This window comes from Rosa chinensis, chromosome 7 (genome assembly GCF_002994745.2).
Source record: "Rosa chinensis cultivar Old Blush chromosome 7, RchiOBHm-V2, whole genome shotgun sequence".
NCBI classification, from domain to species: domain Eukaryota; kingdom Viridiplantae; phylum Streptophyta; class Magnoliopsida; order Rosales; family Rosaceae; genus Rosa; species Rosa chinensis.
Window position 1 is genome coordinate 703,903 of NC_037094.1, and position 21,945 is coordinate 725,847.

The window sequence follows — 21,945 nt, forward strand, 5'->3', positions numbered from 1 at the left end:
GGCTAATTTCCGACAACCTCTGGGCATCAGGTTTCTCAAGATTTGCATCCCCAAAAGAAACATTTAACAAGTCATCCTTATCCCTCTCCCTCGAAAGTTTCTCCCAATACTTGGTCAAGTATCCAGCACCGGCAGCTGCTGCGAGCCTGCGACAACCCACAAATCCATATCCACTATCCCTTCTAACAAAGAGAGCCTAACTTAATACCACCACACACGCTCCTCTTTATTTCAAGCCTCAATACCCCATAACCATAAACTTCCATAAAGCCAAAATTGGGGAGACAACAAAAAACCTTTGAACCAATGAATCAAACACCCTTTGATTACAAAAAACTCAAACTTGAACCAAAATCCAATGCCCAGTTCATCAAAAACAGAACTTCAGCTGTCAATTCTCAGCATCAAAAGCTGGAAAATACTACTTCCACAGAACAACACAACACTAAACAGGCATCAATATCCAACTCCCAAAAAACTGAAAAAGAAACCTCCAATTTTCTGCAAGAACAAGAACAAAAAAAAAATACAGAACTGAACTCCTCAATCCACAGAAGAAACCAACCAAGAGCAACAATATAAACAACATATATAAAATTCCAAGCACTACCCACTTCATAGCAACCTACAAACACTAAAACCCATCACTCAGAAAACTCCACAAACCCCACCAAACCCATTACTGAATCAAACTCATTCCACCAATCACCATTAGCAAGAATGTGAAAATGTCTCAGTGCTCTGAAAATAAAACAAGAAAAAGATAAGAGACTACGAATTATGAAGGTCCTGGAGGCAATCCAAAAGCAGCCCAACTTGTGAATCTTGAAGAATTAGCACCCGCTGCTCTGTTATCTACAGGGCTCCGATGCAACCCACAAGTTCTTACTCATGTCATCTCCGATCCTCCATTACATCCCATTGCAAGTATATACAAATAGCTCCGGTCTTGACAGCTGTTGACGAAAATGTATAACCTCCTCAGAGCCTCCTCCAGCTACTCCAACGGCTCTCGAGTCTCCGGATACCTCTTGAGCTCCGAGATCTTGAGTTGCTCCAATAAATTCCCGATCAGCTTCGATGCTGCGCAAATTGCCTGCAGTTCTTCTTGTGCATTCTCGTCGTGGCCGCCGCCTTAACTATCATTCCGATCAGCTTCACGGCGTCGAGCCCTATCAACTGAGCCACATTGGAGAAGAAAGAGAGAAGAGGATCCTCGTCGTGATTTTGGAGAAGAGAACGAGTGAGAGTGAAAGTGAGAGAGAGAGAGAGGGAAGAAAAGACCCAAAAAGAAGAAAAAGAAAATCTGATTTTTGAGGGTATTTTAGGAAGTGCAAAAAGATTTGAGATGAATTATTATTAAAAAATTGAAATGGGGTGTGGTTTACAATTTTTAGGGTGCCAATTTCACCCCCCAAAAAAAATATGAGGGCAGCAGCAAACATGACGAACTCCTCTTCAGTGCCAAAGAAGGCCCGTCAGCGGCAAAGCAGGTCCGTACCAAGAAAGCCATCAGCGGCAAAGCAGCTTGTCGCACCGCCAACAAGAATTGCAACTTTGCTTCTTATCTCCCACCACCAACTTTGATCGGTCAATTCTCAGCACCAAATCGCCAAACTCCAAGGTGTGCACCGCCAAGCCGAGCCTTGCGGCAACATCATCCCATCCTTGGTGTTAACAAAAAAAAAAAAAAAAAGAGGTTTGCTGCCATTTACTCTGGACACCCAGAAAGAACACGAGAAGCTTGCTTCGTCAGCGACACACACATTGACGCACCGCCACATCCTTCTTCTTACTGCACCGCCGAGCGGCAACCGCCAAGCACCGTTAAGATGTTCTGCCAAGAGCCTCCGCCATGTTCTTCGATCAAAGCACCGTTAAGATCAATCCACCGCCAAGCATCATCCACCAAGGGTGGTCTCCGCCAAGCATCATCTACCAAGGGTCATCAGCCAAGGGCCTCCACGAAGCAAAGTGCACCGCCAAACACGGAGAGTCATCCGCCAAATGCCAAGCAAAACCACCGCAATACAAAAATGTGACGCAGCTTTGCTTCTTGTCTTGTCGCACCGCCAACAACAAGAACCACCGCTTTGCTTCTTGTCGCACCGCCAACAAGAACCTCAACTTTGCTTCTTGTCGCACCGCCAATAAGAACCTCCCGACATACCCATTCCTTGCAATCGTCACCGTCAACTGAACTTGACGGGGTCGTCACCACCATCCTCTCATCATCGTCAGTTCGTGAGCTCATCTCTCTCATTCAGGTCTTGCAGACCACTCCGAGCACTTCTTCGAAGAACAACCGCAGCTGAACTTCTGTCTCACAATCACCTGCATATTTGATCCCGCCATGGCCATTTGCAGCTATATGATTGGAACACCCATCTCATTACTCTTCACACCCCGAAGCTGATAAGTACACCATCAAGGCATCAATTGCAGCTTCAATTATCCTCAGCTGCCCAACACCCTTCTTCTTCAGTCATCTTCAATTATCACAAATGAGATAAGCACCTTCTTTCATATACTCGATCTGTTTACATTTCAAACATGCTCTGCGGTTTTCATTCTTATTTCCTGAGCACAAACCAACCCATGAGTTATATATATGGGGCTGCAAACGACCGTGCCACTCCAGACGCTTGCCATGTTTTAACTATATGCATGATCAATTATGCTAGCTACTATACTAAATCGATGCCACGTATCAATGGCATGAGTAAATTTGTCTGCACACACATATTCATCCCACCATTTCATGAATGCTCTTGTATATGCGATCTCTAGCTACTTCGTACAAGCATGCATAGCCATGCCTATTGACACATGCACAGGCCTACAGATGTTTGAACTTTTGCCTTCGAAGTTACTATACATTTCTGGCTTCTTTAGCTCGTAAGATGCCAACAGAAACTACCCTTCTAACCTTATGTTTTATGGGGCGTGGGTGTATATGTATAAACAATATGTATAAGTGGCTGCATATGCATGTACATTAAAGGGTTATCTCACTTTTACCATATGATTTAACGGGTGCATCTATCTAAGCACACAACCTAGCTGCTATGTTTAACTATTACACATAATGAATCTTGTAGGCTTCCCTGCCAATTTCAGTCAAAACAAATTTGAGTATGGGTTTGTCGTCAAGAGACCACATAGCTTTCACTACTTTCTTAATTACTCGTGCCTATCCCACGTTGTTTACCAAAAACAAGCAAGAATGTGATTATTTATAATCTTGTTCTACACTTCTACCACAAACAACTGAACGGTGCTCAATAACTTAATGTACCCATACCACATATCCATTGTTGTTTTCATTATTATCAAGATGCACCGTCAGTGGTTATAGTCATATGTGATTGCCTACGGCATGTCAGCGTAAATTCGCTCACTCAATTGACCTCACTGCCTTTAGAAAATGCATGACATGTGCACATATTAGCTAGTAAACTCACATAGCTACTGCATATATGTATACATACGATTAAGGCCATATGTCGTATATGTTTTTTTTTTTTCCGACATTATAATTGCACATTCAAAATAGCAACCACTCTTGGTCCAAACCTAATTTAGTCATTGTAGTTCAATGCTATTTTGGTATATGTTTATATAGGCTCCAGCGCCTAGCGCACATATGATGACCAGTGCACAAATGACGACCTATTTTCATTGCCAATATTAAAAAACAAAACAAAACAAAACACGTTAGAAGCACACAAATACAACATGTCATTTGTTATCAACTACTACACTATTGCATTGTTTGTACACTTTGCTCAATTGATACATATATTCAAATAATTTGTCTATTTTATCAAAGCACTTGTGCAAGTTGCTAATGTTGATTTCACAAATTCATGTATTAATCATCTTTTTTTTTTTTTTTCAAGGAAATCCAACTTTCCTGTTGAGCATTTACCTACTTGCAAGGAGTACCTTGATGACGATACTCATATCGATACGTTGACAACTTTAACATGAAGCGTCATGCTTGGACAACTCCAACATGATTTGGGTACTCATATCAATTCCAACTCCAATCTACTCCAAATCGGCATAAGATAAGTAAACATATCTCCTTCTTTATGCTCTTGCATTTAGAGCTCATGCCATGCTAAAGCCAAGCTTTATTTTATACGTTGCAAATGATTTTAAGCATGCTCACAACTTGTACCAATTTTAGTAGCACACCTACTATGCTTACATAATATTGCCATGCCTTAACATGTCTCCATGACCCTTAAGCATGCATGTCTACAAAAATGCAAAAATGTTATTAGCAACTTTACTACAAGTACATGCTATACACATGACATGCTTCAATCCATTTAATGTGACACTCACTTAAGAAAACTATGTCATGCTTATTTGTTATTCATATAATTAGCACACTTTACATGTACTCTATATGTAAATATATTGGCTAGCCTCTTGGTCACCATACTTTGTCAAAATCTCCCTACGAGAAAAAGACCTAAAATAGGTCTAGACTTCACGAGTCTATAGTCCCTGACCAACCGCCAAGTGGTAAGGCAACGCCTCATAATGACTATTACCGCTACGCTGCAATGTAGTCAAGTTTTTCTCCTCTGGGAAAGAGTAAAGGGACCGGTTAATGCAGCTCATGGTAACCATTGATCCGGCAGTTAACCCCTGACGCTTGGGTATCAAAAGATTAGATTCGCTACCTAACGCCCATTGTTAAACGCAGCTCCCTTCATCAAACAATTTTCTGACCATACGGAGGTCTATAGCCAGGAGTGGGGGACTCCTTGGAGGGCCTAGCAGGGGTCCACCCGAAAAGGCATAAGTGTTCGCTCTGACAAAATTCTAGATGGACGACGCATTTGCACTAATTATGCTCGCAATACGGCACAAAGCCACGCTTTGGTATCAACTTCGTGAGAAAACCCTCCTTGACTGGGGATTTCGGGGACTTGTACATACAGCTCAGCATAATTAGCAACGGTTGCTCTCATGTCTCAGGGCATCACCTTCAAGCTACCCGTTAATGCCTCATGGAATCCTCGTGCTTTAACACTCTTGCCTTCTCGACAACCCCTGAGCTTCACGCTCACTCCTCCCCGGTATTCCCGACCTTTACACTCGTGTCTCCTCAGCATAGTACACATTAATGAAACATTGAATTCTTCTACCATTTGTCATTTGCAACAATCAAATTCTTTTCACATTCCATTAATCCGAGCAAAAACCAAACTAACACAAGCGTTTGCATATTCATTGTTCATGAGTCACAAACCATTGCCTTCACGACACTCATGCAACTTACACCTCACGAGCATAACCTCGTCAATTAGACCTTGTTCGTTTTTCTTGCGCACATCACGCATTCATCATATGCAACCCATACAAGTATGTGAGTTTTCAAGTTTATATGTCATAACCGATCGCACTTGGCGCCGTTCACATATATACATGATCATGTATCATACGCCTCATACATTCATACATGCTAACGCATATCGATGCAACTCTCATACGTTGCCCAATATAACAAGCATTCTACATGTGCGTGCTTCTATCTTTCTTTAGCAGGTTAGAGAGTCTCTTCTTGCTTATGGAGTTTGGGGACTTATAGAGGCTGGGCGCCGGCCGGACTTCACTTATGCTTGATGACACCATGTTTATAACTCCCCAACCAAGAAGCTCCTCTTACTTGGGGACTTGTAGATATCTCCATTAGTGTGGAGAAATAACTATGTCACCAAGCATAGGTATCACCCTCTTTGAGGGGCCCACAAGCCATGGTGGGACCCAACCACGATATGCTTCCCTTAGCCCGATGTCCAAACTACGCCGTGGTAGTCGGAAATGCTCAAGAGCTTGCCGGGAAGTCAACTTCCCAACCATGACAATATGCCTTCATAACATGCTTTGAAGACTAGAAGAAAGACTTCTTGTCCCACATTGAAGAAAATGTAAAGGAGAGTGGCTCCTTTCCTTATAAAAGGGACCACTCCTCCCACTTAGAATCCACTCCATTACAACTTGTAATCTTCTTGGGCTGCAAGGCCCAAACACATAATAAAGCTTCAAGTGGATGTAGTCTTCCCCAAAGTGGGAGACGAACCACTATATATCTTGTGTATCTTTCTTCTCTAACGTTAACTAGACCCCCTCGGTTTCTAACGTTAACAATAAAAAACGTATGAAATTACAAGAAAAGGCTTTGAACGAGGAGTATACATCTCAGCATCCAGCTGATATGAGTCTTTCTTAACAATTCCACTCGTTCTTCTACATGCTATACCTTTCCATTGGGCCTGGGAGGACTTTGAGATCAAGCCGATGGATGAATTAGAGGTTGAGGAATTATTAGATTCAATTAAAGTAGTAACACGAGTTAATGGAAGATATGAGTGTGTAGATGCACCAACAATTCTTGGCTAAAGCTAGCAGCCATCACGAGGGGGGTAGCTTTTTTGAGTTCAATCTGGTTATTGGTTCTGTTGGTTTTTAGTTAACTTGACATTTGAATGTAGAACTCCGTTTTCCAAAACTTTATGGTGATGAATGTTTATTTTCTTCAATCCACATGCATAATTATCATAGTTGTTGATCAACTTAATTTGTATAATAGTTGAACTGGAAATTATGCCCACGCTTTGCCGCGGGAGTTACTCGTATGAATTAGAACTACATAATGGAAGAAAGAAATTATTACATAATATTTCATGGTATCCCTGATCTCATAACATTACTATTGTTCAGGAGAGTAATTGCTTGTGTAGACAACGATAGAGATCAATTCCGCGTGATGCTGCGGGTTGGTTATAAGTTTAACTACAACAAAAACAAACGTTCAAAACATTACGTCCGTAATCAGAGTATCTTTTACAGATTTGAAAATCTGGTATGTTAACCAGATACATACATGAGCGATTTTGATCCAATTAGGTACATCGGTGTTGCAAATGAAACCAAGAGCAACAGAAGATCAGAACTTTAAGAATCAGATTAATCAAACACGAAAATCAAGTCAAAATATTCTTCCAATTTCAGAGTAAAAAAAGTTAAAAATTTTCCTTATCAAACTTAAAAGCTGAAAGTTCATCACTGTAATTATAAAAAAAAAAAAAAAAAAAAAAAAGGGAGAGAGAGCAATTTTTTGCCATGAAATGTTCCAATATTTGCAAAACATCTAGTGAACAATGAAATACCTAATTCCCTAATAAAAACTTCCATTCTTTCAATCGCTGTCCCAAATTTTTGTTTTGGGGGAGGAGGGGAGCTAGGGGGAGAAATAATCCCACAGAATTGCAATAGAATCATTTGAGCACCATGGCCCCCTAAGAGTTAGAAGTGTACATGTTATTTATGCAAGTGCATCATCTGTAAATGATATAATCAATTTCCTAACCACATGTAAATGAAAACTTTCCTTCCATTTTTCAGAAACTACATGAAACAAAAGAGCACGAACAATCAAGCAAGAATTGTGCTAAAACAACTCACTCCTCAAAATCTGAACTTTGAAGAGTAAAGGTATTCCCAATGTTAGAAAAACCAATACAGAAACAGCAACATACTTTTTGCTATTTGTTAAGCAGCAGACAAAGGGTTATTACCTGCTATGGCATTTACAAATGTCTTAATTTGAAAGTTGCTGCTTCCATCATTCTTGCCACTGGTGCAAAATCTTGGCAAACATCCTGAGGTGTAGAATGTCTCTTTAGCTGCAACAGGCGCCATATATCTACCTTAAAGATAAAAAAAAATTGAGGAACAATTGTGCTAGATCGCCCAGCTAGAAATACACAAATAGCGCTAAATGATTGCTTACACATTTAAACTGATAAATTCAGTTGTTAAAGCAAAGGAAACCAGTAGCTTACAATCCCAGGTGTGATAGTTGGAAATTAGAGAAGCGACTTGCTGAAATGCTTTTAGCCAATATGTAATTCATAAGAAGCAACCAGCCATAGCTGCTGTAATCAACCAAGTTAAGCCTTTAAAGCTGAAGACTAAATTTGAAACTATGACCGAATGACTCAAGCTAGAAAAAACATGCAGATGCCAGACAAATTGGAATCGAAGCTTTCAGTAGAATCAGTTGATCTATTTTCTTGTATCTGTCACTGAAGCCTAGTGAAATTTTATCAAAAGATTATATGCCTTTTTTTAAAGGATGTTAAGGCTTTAAGGTAATGCATAAATGAAGCATTTTATATTAACTGTTCCTGATTATTAGGCTAAAACGAAGCATAAAATTTTAGAAAATAAACAGACAGAAGAAAGCAGTATATCTAAAAGATGTAGATACAGATCACAAAATGCAGAAACTTGAGAAAAGAAATTCATCAATTAAAAATTTTGTTTCTTGCTGGAACATGGTGCAATTTGTTTCGTTTGAGGAAGATCACTTTGTTAATCATACAGTTAACCATTTCATGACAACACCAAAAGCTACTATGCTAAGTTAATTGAGCACTATAGAGATGTTTGAACGAAAAGACAATGGATTCAGATTCATTCACAACTAAATAATAATTCTGGTAAAAGGAAACAAAGTTTATATAAAAGGATTATAAAACATGAAAAGAAAATAATGATCAAAATATGAAAGATGATAACTGTAACACCCCAATTTGCACCACACCAAGTTGGAAGTGTTACAGTGCCACAAATCTTTAAGAACACAAGCTAAGAGGGCTTAACTCATGTCCTAAAGAAGCGCAAGACAATAAAGTTTAAAAAAAATTTGAATGGTAAGATTTGGCGAAAAGCGTAAAGAAGTTCAAAGTGTGGTGATATTGACCATGTTAGGTCAGTTAAAATGGCAACTCAAGGAATACTAAAAATAATGGGTTTTAGTTCCAGCCATCACTTTTGTGAAAGAACATAATAACGAAGTTATCAATCCAGAACAATGGAGAATAAGACTCATGAAACTCAAGTTGGTCTCGAACACTTGGCACACCAAATGAAAATTAACGGAAGGAACTAAGCAAAGATTGAGGTCATTACAATCAAACTGTCGCCTCAAAGAAATAATGACAATTAAAACAGAGGTGATTAAATATGTGAATGCAATTATACCGAAAGGTTTAAGGTGAATACACAACACCCAGCTCAGTCCCAAAGTCCTCCTCAATCCTCGTGCACAATACCTGCATGACCAACTATAGTAGGGGTGAGCTTTCGTTCTTGCTGCTCAAACATCAACCCTAGCTAGGTTTGAAAACCAAATAGTAATTGGCGCCAGTTGAGTAAAATGAAATAAAATCGATAGAAGTTTTTCCAATGCAAAATAAAATGGAAATTCAAGAGTACCCGGATAAAATCCAAACCTGATGACCGGTCTAATACTAGCCAACTACATCCTCACCGAAGATATAAATCTTCAACCATTGGTGAAGCGTAGCGAGAGTGTCCATTTATGCCGTACCACCTAGATCTAGTGTCACACCTCAAAGGATGTCAGACACTGTCCCGTCCGTACAGCCCCTCCGGAGGTTTTGGGATCGAAACCCAAGGAAGTCGCTATGCCTCGCTCACTCTCAGGGCATGTTTACTTACTTGAAATGTAATGGAATGATTACGGAGTAAAAACACCCCTGTATTTACTAACACATAAAGGAATCGGAATGATTCCAGGTAAAAGAATTCTTGTGTTTACTAACACATGAAGGAATCGGAATTGGTGTAGGTCCCACCTATTTATCAGGAATCGATTCCTGAATACTCAGGAATTCGATTACGAAGGGGAGAGATGAGTTTAGGAATCATTCCTCCGGAATCAATACCAATTCCTTTCTTCTCCCATTCCACTTGTCTCCGATTCATGATTATTTTCCATTCCAAGTAAGTAAACGTGTCATCAAGTCATCCTCATCAACTCAAGTAAGAAAATTTTATAAAGCATTTGCAAATAATAAAAGAATTTAGAAAAGCCGCTAACTAGGGCGAGCCTCCCTACCTCGATTGTTAATTCATGGTGATATATCGATGCACATGATCTTCCTTTACTGGTCCTCCATCGATTTCAGTCCAAAGCTTGCTCGAAGTCCTAGTATAACAGAAATCACAGATTTTCAATCTCATGCTCCATTTTCTATGCAACCTTTACGATGTCTAAACTCTCAATTCACTCATAACTCATAAGGACAGTAGTGACATATGAAGAAGTAGGATGAGATAAGGTTTGAAATGAATATCTTTCAACTCTGTACATTTGGGAACTCAGTGGAAGTATTTGGACCAAGTGTACAAGAACAAAGGTTGGAATGAAAGAAACTGCTCAGGTTTGGAAAATCATTAAAATTTCAATTTTAAACCAATGGCCATGAAACTTTCCAGATTTAAAGGTAACAGGTTCAGGTAGAACATACTAAAATTTCATGCCATTTGGAGTTCGGGAAGTGAGGAAAAGATGAATACAAACTGACTGAACTGTCAGACTTTATAAAAATCTCAGCAGCGTAGTTTACTTTGAAAATCACCAAGAATTCAATCTAACTCCAACTGAAAAGAAATCCATCTTAAAAAGAAAATTTAGGTGTCTATTTTGAAACAAGATCAACTCAAAGGGTGAATCCAACAATATCAAGGACAATTTATCAAACCGTCTACAAGGCAAATTGTAAAAGATGATCTTGTCAAAAACTTGAAACAGAGTAAGCTAATATTGCACAAGAGAATGAGATAAGATTTTAAGTGAGCTTAGAGGCACATGATATCTAATGATCACTATGTTATTGAACTTGAAACAATATATAGAAATTGAACAAGAAGGAAGATATTCGATGTACGTCATGAAACTTACCAATTAGCACTCTTGAAAGTTTCGGAGCAAGATTAAGGTGAAGATCTCATGGGTTAACTAAACATCACTGTAGGAACATGACCCATTACGAGGATGAATTGAATTTGGAAGAAAATAGGACATGCAAACACAAATTAGAAAAAAAATGGCAACTATATATCAAAACAGGATTTTCCCTGAACAATACACGGTTTTAACTTGATCGTGAACAATCCAACCGTTGCATTGTTATGATTTTCGAGCACAGCATAGAAGACATGATTTCGAACAAGTTTCATGAAGAAATATTGATGAAAAGAATCCCAGATGCAGTACTAAACATCCATCGAAGTCGACTGACAGCAATAGTAACGAGACAGGATGTCACCCATGCAGCTTCCTCAATTTTGCTTCAAAAGGTTAAAAGGAAACATAACAATAAGGTAGGCATCAGTGAACGCGTGGCCAAGGTCTAGGCTTTTCCCTTCTTTGAATGCCCCAGAATAGACCACATGCCCTAGTAAATATATATACAATTCTAGCTCCTTCAATATCCTTCAAAAGTTCAATAAAACAGTTTAGGAGTACCCAAAAAGTAAACGAAGAGTACAACGAACTCCTTCTCTTGGAAATGCACACTTGAGTTCAAGAAATTATGAAGTATACTTCTCACAATTATCGGGGTCTCACAATAACTCACGTAGACACTGCTGGCCATTGTACTGGTGCCCAAACGCATTTTTTCTGATCAATTCTGGCAAGTTATCTAAGAATCCAAACTAAACCAAAAGCATGGGCCAGAGAAGACCCACCTGGTTTGAACCCCTTATATAAATTCCACATCTTGAATTCCTGAAAAAAAAAAAAAAATTTATGTTAAACCTTAAATTGCAGGACTCAAACTTTAATTTGCAATATGCATTGGCATGCCTTACCTTTGAATTGCTCAAAGGTCTTCTTCTTTCTGTTTCAATCATGACAATAGCATGTGAATGGATCCCTGCAAATATAGATGATGAAAATCATGAAATTAATTCATTATTTTCTCCCAATATTCATATCAAATCAATTGCACAACTAAACCAAACAATGACGTAAAAAGGGAAAGACTAAACCAAAATGAGTGAGGATTAGTTCAAATTAATAAAAGAAATTGGTAAGTGTAAATGAATGAAAAAGCTTGGGTAACTCACCAAGTCTGTGCTGATGTTGATCTTGATGGAGAAGTTTGTGTAAGACATAATGTGGACTATCAATATTCATCAAGTATTACAATAACTAAGCTGCATACTTACAGAACAAGAAAATAGACATTCCTAGTGTTAATCGATTCGTGTTGGATTTCCTATTGCTATCAGTACTGATTTAAGAGGTTACTTTGCTAATGAGGTATACCTAATTGCATATGGAACAAGAATAAGGTTGGCCTAAATGTAAAAGGATTAGGAAACCTTTATGGGAGGCACCTAATCCTCAATGCCTATTTATAGACCTTGGTCCTTGCTCTAACAATATATACAAGCATTCAAGTTCTCTGCCCCATTAGTGAGATTGCCTTCATCAGATTGTTCAGAGGAGAAGATCAAGTATGTCTTTTTCAGGTTAGTGTTATGCTCTTTACTCTTTAGACATTATTTGTATTGGTGTGTTCTTAAATTGAGTGCAATATATACATGTTTATGTTAACTACTTCTTACAATTGGTATCAGAGCCATTGTGCTCAACTAAGAACCTAAAACAGAAAATATATTTGTTTTCAAAAAAAAACAAATTCTATTTCTTGTATAAAGTTTTGGTTGGGCCTCGCTTCATTATCGAAGCCCATCACCCACTCGGAGACAATCCAAAGACCCGCTTTAGTAAGACAGTCCTTCATTCCAACCTAAATGTTATACCCATAACGGTCAGCCCCAAATTTCATTCCCAAATTTCTAGGGTTCTTCGATGGCGATCTCGGTCATGGTTTTTCCGCCTAAATTTTCTTGAACTATGATTGGAATCGTGATTGGACAGCCCTAAAAGCTGTTATACGGGTATGTTTTTGTAACGACCTATACTTTTAATAATATTAAGAAAGTAAGATATAGTGAATATTTTATTTTTGCTTGAGTATTAACTTATATTCTTAATTATGGGTGTGTGTGTATGTATAATTATTTTATGGTGTGATATATATATATATATATATATAAATATATACACACACACATCACCAAGACGTGTTGTTTATATATAAGTATATATGCTATCTCTATATTTTTAGACCAGCCCATTATTTGTTTTATTTATTTATTTTTTTTAAAACCCAAGTCAATCTTAAAAGCCCAAGACCAATTGATTTATACTTCTATTGGATGTCGTTTAACGACAAACCAATCTCAAACCCTCGTCTGCTACCTTCATCGTCTTCCTCCCCTATTTTTCTCTTTGCAAGCACCACTCCACCTAAACCAAAGGATCAGTACCACTACGATAGACTACCCGGATAAGAATAATCTTAGAAGCTGGAGGTGTCGATGTTGCTGAAGAGCCTTGGAGAGTCAGTTACCAGAGTTGTGAATCATCAAAGCTAAAAGCAGGAGGTGGATCCCTAGGAGCGTGTGGTGGAGACCTAGAACCAGGAGGTGGCAGTTCTTATCAAAACATAGAGGAAGCCAATAGTGTTGGCATCCAAAGCTACTCTTTATTGTGCTTATCTAGAATAAAAATCTGACCTCTTTGCCATACACTATAAATATCCAGGTTTGATTTACTTTCTTTATTGAGTTCCCTTGTATTTGTTTACAAAAAAAAAAGAGGAGTGAGGGAAGGAGAAATTTTGAGACTAAGGAGGAACCTGAGAAGTATAAACTAATTTCCGAAACAAGGTAGGGGGGATCTGGGGAAACCTCTATTTAATTTGTAGGTTTGCTGTGTTGCTATATGTGATTTCAGTTATGAAATTTGATTGATGGATGAGTTAATGGGTGTTATCTATTGTTTATCATATTGTTTCATTAGCATATTCATGAAGTCTGAGGCATGGTTTTGATAGAATAGAATGGGAATGAAATATGTGGGAGTATTCTTTTGTGTAGTTGAGCTTAATCCGTAAGGACCAAATTTCAGGTGGGCTAATAGAGCTGTACGATTTTGGTGATCGAGATTAAGTAAGATGACTAGCAAAGAGGGAATCATGATTTGGGTTATGGGGTTAATTCATATGTTATTTCATCTAGAGTCACCTCAAAAAGGTAAACTACATGGTATGGGACATGTAGACTCTTTGTCTCTTGGCATATGAGTTAACAGGTAATAGATGAAAGTAGCATTGCATATATCCATGTATTACTGGTTTGTGTTGCTTCAAGAGGCTTAGCCTCCTACTGAGCTATTGATGCTCACCCCTATTAATATTGCAGGTACTGAACATGAAGTTTAATTTTCCCTTTTGAAGAGCTTTGTGATTGATGTGAAGGAAGTGTGAGCAAAGGCTGCCAGTTTGTAGTTTGCCTTTGAAATATAGGTTTGAATTTTCTGTGGGAATAATGAACTATCAAGAAAGTTTGTACTGTAATCCATATAATTGTGTTTGTTGTATTATAAATTTCTTCTTTTTTTTCCCTAATCCATACTATGGTCATTGATTCTGTTATGTCTTTTAATTGATTCTATGTTCTTTGATTTGTTTCATTATGTTCCGGTTCTTATATTTAAAATTCATTGGCTAAATTCAAGGTAGAACAAAGGTCTACAAATCTGAAATTGTGTTTCTGGGCTTTTGATGCAATTGCCTTTTTACTGAAAACTGTACATTTTGGTTGGGTATTTGAAGTTGGTGTCTTCATGAAAGTTGCAGTAGACATCAAAGATCATTTCAGAATTGGAATCTCTTGAAAACGATTTTTCTAGAATTAGTTATGATTTTTCAAAGTTACAGTTCTGTTGTATTAGTATTTCTGCTGGAAGGGCAACTTGGTTATTTCTTTCAGTACTTCAAATCTGATTCAAATGGACTACGAATTTTCTTTATTATGTTTCTATTCTTTAATATACAAGTCATACCTTCAACTAAAAAAAAAAAAAAATCCCTGAGTTGGGTTGTGACAGTTTTCGAACTGCTGCAGAACAATTTTGAAGGAAAATTGATCTAATATCCCGATTCATATATGTTCTACGTTATTTTATGCTCCTTACTATTGCTGAGACATGTTTTTCGATCTTTGGTTTTGTTGGCTTATATGTGATTATGCTTAATTGGTCCTTTGTGAGTATTTGTAGTTTACTGCTATGTATATGTATACCTATAAATCCCACTTGATTAATTATGTATTCTGGGTTTATTGAGCTTCTGCTATATATCTTCCTATTCACTAGTAAATTTATGCGATTGTTTTGTGTGTCTTGATTATTCTTGTTCATTGGCCAGTAATAGAGTACTTATCCTGTATCTCAGTATTTTCTGTGATTAATTGGTTTTGTGTCTACTTCTCCTCGTAATCATTGTTCACTGTTTGTATTACTATTAAAAATGTAAAACTTCATATGTTCTTTTGATCGGTCTCTCCTTATCAAAAGGAAGCAAATAAATTTTTGTATTCGGGTATGTTTTCGCATTGCTAAAGACAAGCTTTGAAGTGAACCAATCTTAAATATATAAATTTAAATTTATTTTGCCTTCTCTTACTTAGCTTTGTTGGCATATGTGTGATTACGTATGTGACTAATTATGTGTTTTGGGTTTCTTGTACGTGCTTCTGCATCCAAGTATTGTGTGTTCACTGCTTTATGTTTATCTCCCTATTCAGTATATTAAATTTCTTGTGAACACGCTCTAACAAAACCCAAGACACAAACTTCATATATTCTCTTGATCCAGTTTAGTTAAATTTTTCACATATAGTATTGTCAATAGCAATCCCATGTTAAAAACTTTAATTAAACCTCAGTGTTGGATCAACATCTTGTGACATTAGTTTTAGAAGCTGGAATCCTTGCTCCCCATAGGAGGTTTAAATGATTATGGCTCCTGAGATTGATGTCAGCATATAACAGGCTTTAAAACTAGCCTTCAGAAGGTGAACTGAACTGTCTTCTTGCCACCCTAGGTGTAGACATGTTCTAAACAACCTATAGTTGAGTTTTGATTTTCTGCTTATATGATTCAGTTAGTGTCTATATGTCTTTTGCCACTCTAGGTAAGGCAGACACTTTATGTATTATTTGAGGGCACTTCAGTTTAATGCCATGAATTCAAATTTATAAATTTCCTACTAAATCTGGAACCTTTTAATGTTTTTGCTACAGCCATTAACCTCCCTTTAGGATTTCATCAAATTGAGAGCTTAAATTGATCAAACTTTAAAAGATGGAAGCGGGATATAGAGCTGCATTTAGGCATGATAGATTATGACCATGTCCTTAAGGAAGATCCACCAGTTGAACCAACACCTACTACCAGCAAGGATGTGAAGGATAGGTACCATTAATGGCACAAACACAACAGATTGACCCTAGTAATTATGAAGAAATCTATGACAGAAGCTGTGAGAGGTATTATACCTAAGTCTAAGTATGCTAGGGAATACTTTAAAAATGTAGAAGAAAAATTCAAAGTGTCAGATAAAGCTGAAATTGGAAACTTGATGAATATTCTCATTACCATGAAGTTTGATGGAGTTGGAAGCATTAGAGAATATATAATGAAGGGTATTGATGTAGCTGCAAAACTCAAGGTCCTAAATGTCAGTATTGAAGACACCTTCTTGGTACACTTGCTTTTGAATTCTCTACCTCAACAATAAAGTCAGATGCAGTCAAATTACAATACACAGAAGGAGAGTTGGAGTGTAAATGAACTGATTTCAATATGTGTCCAAGAAGAGGATAGAATTAAGAAGGGAAAGAGCATCGGAATTAACCTTGTCAGCAAGCCTCAGTTTAAGAAGAATTCAACTATAGATCAAACCAATCAGGTGCCTCATCTTCTAAAGTTTCTCAAGGGTCTAGCAACTCTGAAAATTTTAAGAATGGTTCTGTAAGATGCTTTTTCTGCCGAAAGCCTGGACATATAAAAAAGGATTGCAAGGGTTTCAAAGACTGGCTTATGAAGAAAGGGATTTCTAAGGAAGAGGATCCCAAACAAGGAGGCTAGGAGTTAAGGCAGTTGGTTTGTTTCAAATTCTTATGGGAATTTTATTAAATTTTTGGTGCTTTACATTAGTGGGAGGATTTAGAATTTATTTTTCTGCATTATTTGATTTCATTGCTGTAGACTTCATTCAAATTTATTTAGAACATTGATTTTGAGGTTCCTGTTTCAGTATTTTAAATCTGCAGATTTCTGACTCAAGAAGTATTATTGAAAGTTCTGCATTTGTGATGTTTTACTCGAGTATGATTGATTCTTTCATTAGCCTTATTTGTAGGAATGTTCAATATACTGATGAAATTTGTGTTGAGCTTGTTTGAAAGCACTAAATTTACAGATTCCTTAATTTTCAGAATCTATGTTTTGGATCATTTTCTTGCACTGCATTTTGTAAGAAAATCTGAGTTTCATATGCAATTGTGCTCTTGTGTTTTGTGAAATATTACATTGTGATTGCAGGGTGCTAATGCTTGGTTAAGCATTAGGTTTCCGGTGGTTCAATATAATGAATTACAGAATGACTGAGTGTTGGAATGAATTTGATGATGCTAAGCATGTCTCTGTGCACACTTCATTTTTGCTATAACTGATGCAGCAGCTTTTATTATTGTTTGAACATTGATAGTCCAAGTGGGAGATTGTAAGACATAATGTGGACTATCAATATTCATCAAGTATTACAATAACTAAGCTGCATACTTACAGAACAAGCAAATAGACATTCCTAGTGTTAATCGATTCGTGTTGGATTTCCTATTGCTATCAGTACTGATTTAAGAGGTTACTTTGCTAATAAGGTATACCTAATTGCATATGGAACAAGAATAAGGTTGGCCTAAATGTAAAAGGGTTAGGAAACCTTTATGGGAGGCACCTAATCTTCAATGCCTATTTATAGACCTTGGTCTCTGCTCTAACAATATATACAAGCATTCAAGTTCTCTGCCCCATTAGTGAGATTGCCTTCATCAGATTGTTCAGAGAAGAAGATCAAGCATGTCTTTTTCAGGTTAGTGTTATGCTCTTTACTCTTTAGACATTATTTGTATTGGTGTGTTCTTAAATTGAGTGCAATAGATACATGTTTATGTTAACTACTTCTTACAGTTTGATGTCGGCTAAAAGCAGATGCTGATAACAATGGAGGCTTCTCGAATTAGGATAGTACCGGAGATCCCTCTTATATATTCAACTATTCAGGGCAAAACTGTAATCCCAAAATGGAATCCATTTCGAACACTGTTTGTCCGATTGTGAAATCTGAAAGAATCGGTATTCTTCGTTTTGTTTGGACTTGATAATAGCATTATCTGCTTTTGTTCGAGCTTGCAGGTTGTTTCTGCCAGCTGACATAGTATGAAACACGTAGAAAAACGTGTAATTGGGAGAAAAATTCAAGGGCATAATGGCCTTTTCGACCTGATGAACAGTAGTAACAGTAACCAGCCAACCGGTCTTTCGTATATAGTATAATTTATTGCAGTTCATATTTTCAACCACATTTATTTAATTTTTCTTCTATCCACATGCATAATTAATTAATTATCATATTTGTTGAATTGCAGTTCATGTGAATTTATTGCAGTTCATATTTTCAACCACATGTGAAGATATAAACAAATATGATAATTATGCATGATGTTGAATTATGTAATATGTCCTGCAATTCATATTTGTTGATCAACTTCCACATTGCAGTTCATAATTTTCAACCTCTCCACGGACATGCCCGAATTTATGAACACATAGTGACTTAGCTAGATCGATTCACAGATTTAAGAATGTTTTCCTTGTTGTAAATATTATTATCTATATGGCTGTCCACGTAAATACTCATTACTTGTGTACTTTGATGTAAACCCTACCTCTATATAAAGGAGGCTAATGAGACTGAATGAGAACACTTATACTTCCTCCCAACTATTCTCTCTCTATCTTCTCTCTACTTTATAATACGTTATCAGCACGTTTTGCTCTTATTCTTTTTTTTCTTAAAAACTCGATGATGATCTAAGATGTCTTGGCGCAACGTTTGTTGCTTTTGACCATGATTCATGATCTATGAGTTTTAATTTTCATAATTATATCGGTTGATTTTGTGTAACCTATATATGTTTTTGATTCACAGGTTATATAATTATGCAAACAAATTGTTTTGATTTGGATATATTACCATCTTGAATTCTTGATTAAGGGACGGCTAGCTGCTGACTTGCTATCAAATCATTTGGTTCGATTGGATTTAGCAACCCTTTGTCAATACTCTTAATTTTCATTGTTTGGTTTATCAATTTGTTATTCCCAATGTCGTGATATGAGCAATCTGATCCTTTGATTTACCTGATATGCATGAGATAATTATGAGCAATCTGATCCTTTGCTCGTAAGTTTATGGTTTCAATTTGACATTTGCTATTACAGGCCCACATATATGTTGGTGAAATATGAATGGTTTTTTTTTGTTTCTTTTTTGTTTTCCGTTTATTATCGATCACTGATCAGTTCCCAAATTTTCAACCCCTTGGTTAAGGTTAGTCAAAGCAATTACATCTGACAAATATATTATTGCATTCCTTTTTTTTTGTGTCTGCATACACACCACAAAGCATGCACGCTCTACCAAACATTTCATATATACCAATATATTTTTATCTTCTATTCTGGGTACGTTCTTTTGAAATCCAGGTATATTTTTATTGATCAATATTGTTTCCTGGAGAGAAGATTTAGCATTTATTGGTTCAGGCAAGGCTGAAGAAAGAGGGAGTTTGGTGATTTTGTGTATCCCAATTCCAAACCAATATACACATATACATGATCAGTGCATATTTCAGCCTTTCGATTGAAAGAATTTCATATCGAGACCTTAAGTCTCTTGATTCAATTACAGAGGGCCTGAAGTTCCTCGAGTTACATAATCAAAATTGCTACATGAAGTTTCTCAGAACTTATGCAATTACGAGGGCCAGAAGATCCTCATAGTTATATAATCGAGTATATGAACTCACATATTTTTATCTCAATAATTATAAGAGGGCCAGAAGTTCCTCAAAATTTTTAGGCTGCACGACAATGTGATTTTGAAGTTCCTTACCTCATTTTGATATTATGTTCTTGTGCAATTAGAGGAGTGACACAAGATTATCATATTTTAGTTAAGCAGACCAGAAGTTCTGTGTACTTTATTCATTCACGGAACCAAAAGTTTCCACTATTTATTTGTTTATTTTTCTTCCCTGCAATTTTCCTATTATGTTGCAATTTTCCACTATATACTTTTGTTACAGTACTTATCTTTTAAATTATTTTTTTGTTACTCATACGGACCAGCAGTCCTATACCTCGAACATATGAATTTTGAGTGTAATATTTTTGAACCAGAAGTTCAAAATTTCATAGTAGAACCTGAAGTTCTAACAGTAAAACTCAAACCCGAAGTTTTGAGTATAAAATATAAATTAGTTAAAAGTGAACTTGAAGATTCACTTTAGTCACCTCGAGCCTGAAGTTTCGAGCACCAAATTTATTTGAACCCGAAGTTCAAATTACAAAATCTTGGAACTTGCAGTTCATAGAAAAATATTCAAACCTGAAGTTTTGATTACACATATAATTCATTCATAGTTTATTTGACTTTAAGTCAACTCGAACTAGAAGTTTCGAGTAAATTTTCATATGTCGATTGATAGATTCTTCTTTTATGCCTGCTTAAAGTATTCCACCTTAGAACTTAAAGTTCTAATTGTGCAGACTCGAGCCATAAGTCTTGAGTAAATATATAGACAATTTATCATAAAGTTTTAATCTGAGTCAACCTCAAACCTGAAGCTTTGAGGGGATTATTTTGACACCAATTTAAAAGTAAGCAGATATTTAACCGTTGCTTTATGACGAATGAGTATGAGTATACCCCAAATTTGTGATCGTGAATTTTTGTAATTAAAAGAGATCAGAACCTGTAGTGAGACTTGCAGTTCCTTGATCCTTAATTACATGAGGACCTGAAGTTCCTCAATGATCATATTCACTACATGACCATATAAAATCTCTCATTTATAAGTTATAGTCATGATTGATGGTACTACAAGATGGTCACATGTAAATACCATATTTTAGAACATGCAGTTCTAATTAGTAAAACTCGAACCAGAAGTTACGAGTAAATATATGATGGAAACTTAATGTTTCCCGATTATAACAGGATTAGAAGTTCCTTAACTTGGTATTACATGAAAATGGGCGTACAGTCTCTCTTCTTATAATTACATGTGAACCTGCAGTTCACTCCACTCTTAGAACCTGAAGCTTCTAATTGTGTAGACTCGAACCTGAAGTTTCGAGTGGATCAAGAATGAAAAAGTTCTAGTATGTGTCACCCTCAAACCTAAAGTTTCGAGTAAGTTGTTTTTCAACATGAGATTGTACAAGAACCTGAAGTTCTAAATCCTGACACATCCCATTTATGAAAACGTTGTGTCAACAACATAATGCAATCGTGTTCATGGTTTTTTAAAGCTCTGGTAATAACAATAATCTCAGGTCTTGTAGATCTGATTGATCGATGACTCCGGAAGAGTTCATCTAGTGGAGTATAGTTGCATTATGCACCTCCAAAAGAGACATATGTTGGAAGAGCTTACCATCTTGTATGGATTGTATCATAAAGCCAATTTTGAAATGGCTAAATCATAACCACAAGAAGTAGAATAATGGCAAATGAAAAGACCATATAAGTGGTGCCCAAAAATCATGGGAATGCTTTCTACATGTGAGATGGAATTAAGCATTGGGCATATGCATGTTTTGCACTCGATACTACGGCAGATTTTTATCAAGCCACTCTGGAAGAGAAGTGACCAAAGTAAGCACTGAGATGTTTTCAACATGCTTGATATTCCACCATGCTATGTTAAGAGTCATCCTTTATTTTGGCTAGGACTTCCACCATAATAATATTGAAACATGGTGTTGTGAATTTTGTGATTGAAAGATATTAGAACCTGAAGTTTCTTTATCTTTAATCACATGATGAGAACCT

The 21,945-nt window shown here is 36.7% G+C and overlaps 1 long non-coding RNA gene across 1 annotated transcript; it reads right to left on the reverse strand.

Annotated features, from left to right (window-relative positions):
• Window positions 1-7,617: 7,617 nt before the first annotated feature.
• Window positions 7,618-11,834, reverse strand: LOC121050840. Its single transcript, XR_005804173.1, has 3 exons — window positions 11,713-11,834; window positions 11,478-11,629; window positions 7,618-7,709 (listed from the first exon to the last, which is right to left on the reverse strand). It is a non-coding gene; the product is annotated as an uncharacterized LOC121050840 (long non-coding RNA).
• Window positions 11,835-21,945: the final 10,111 nt, after the last annotated feature.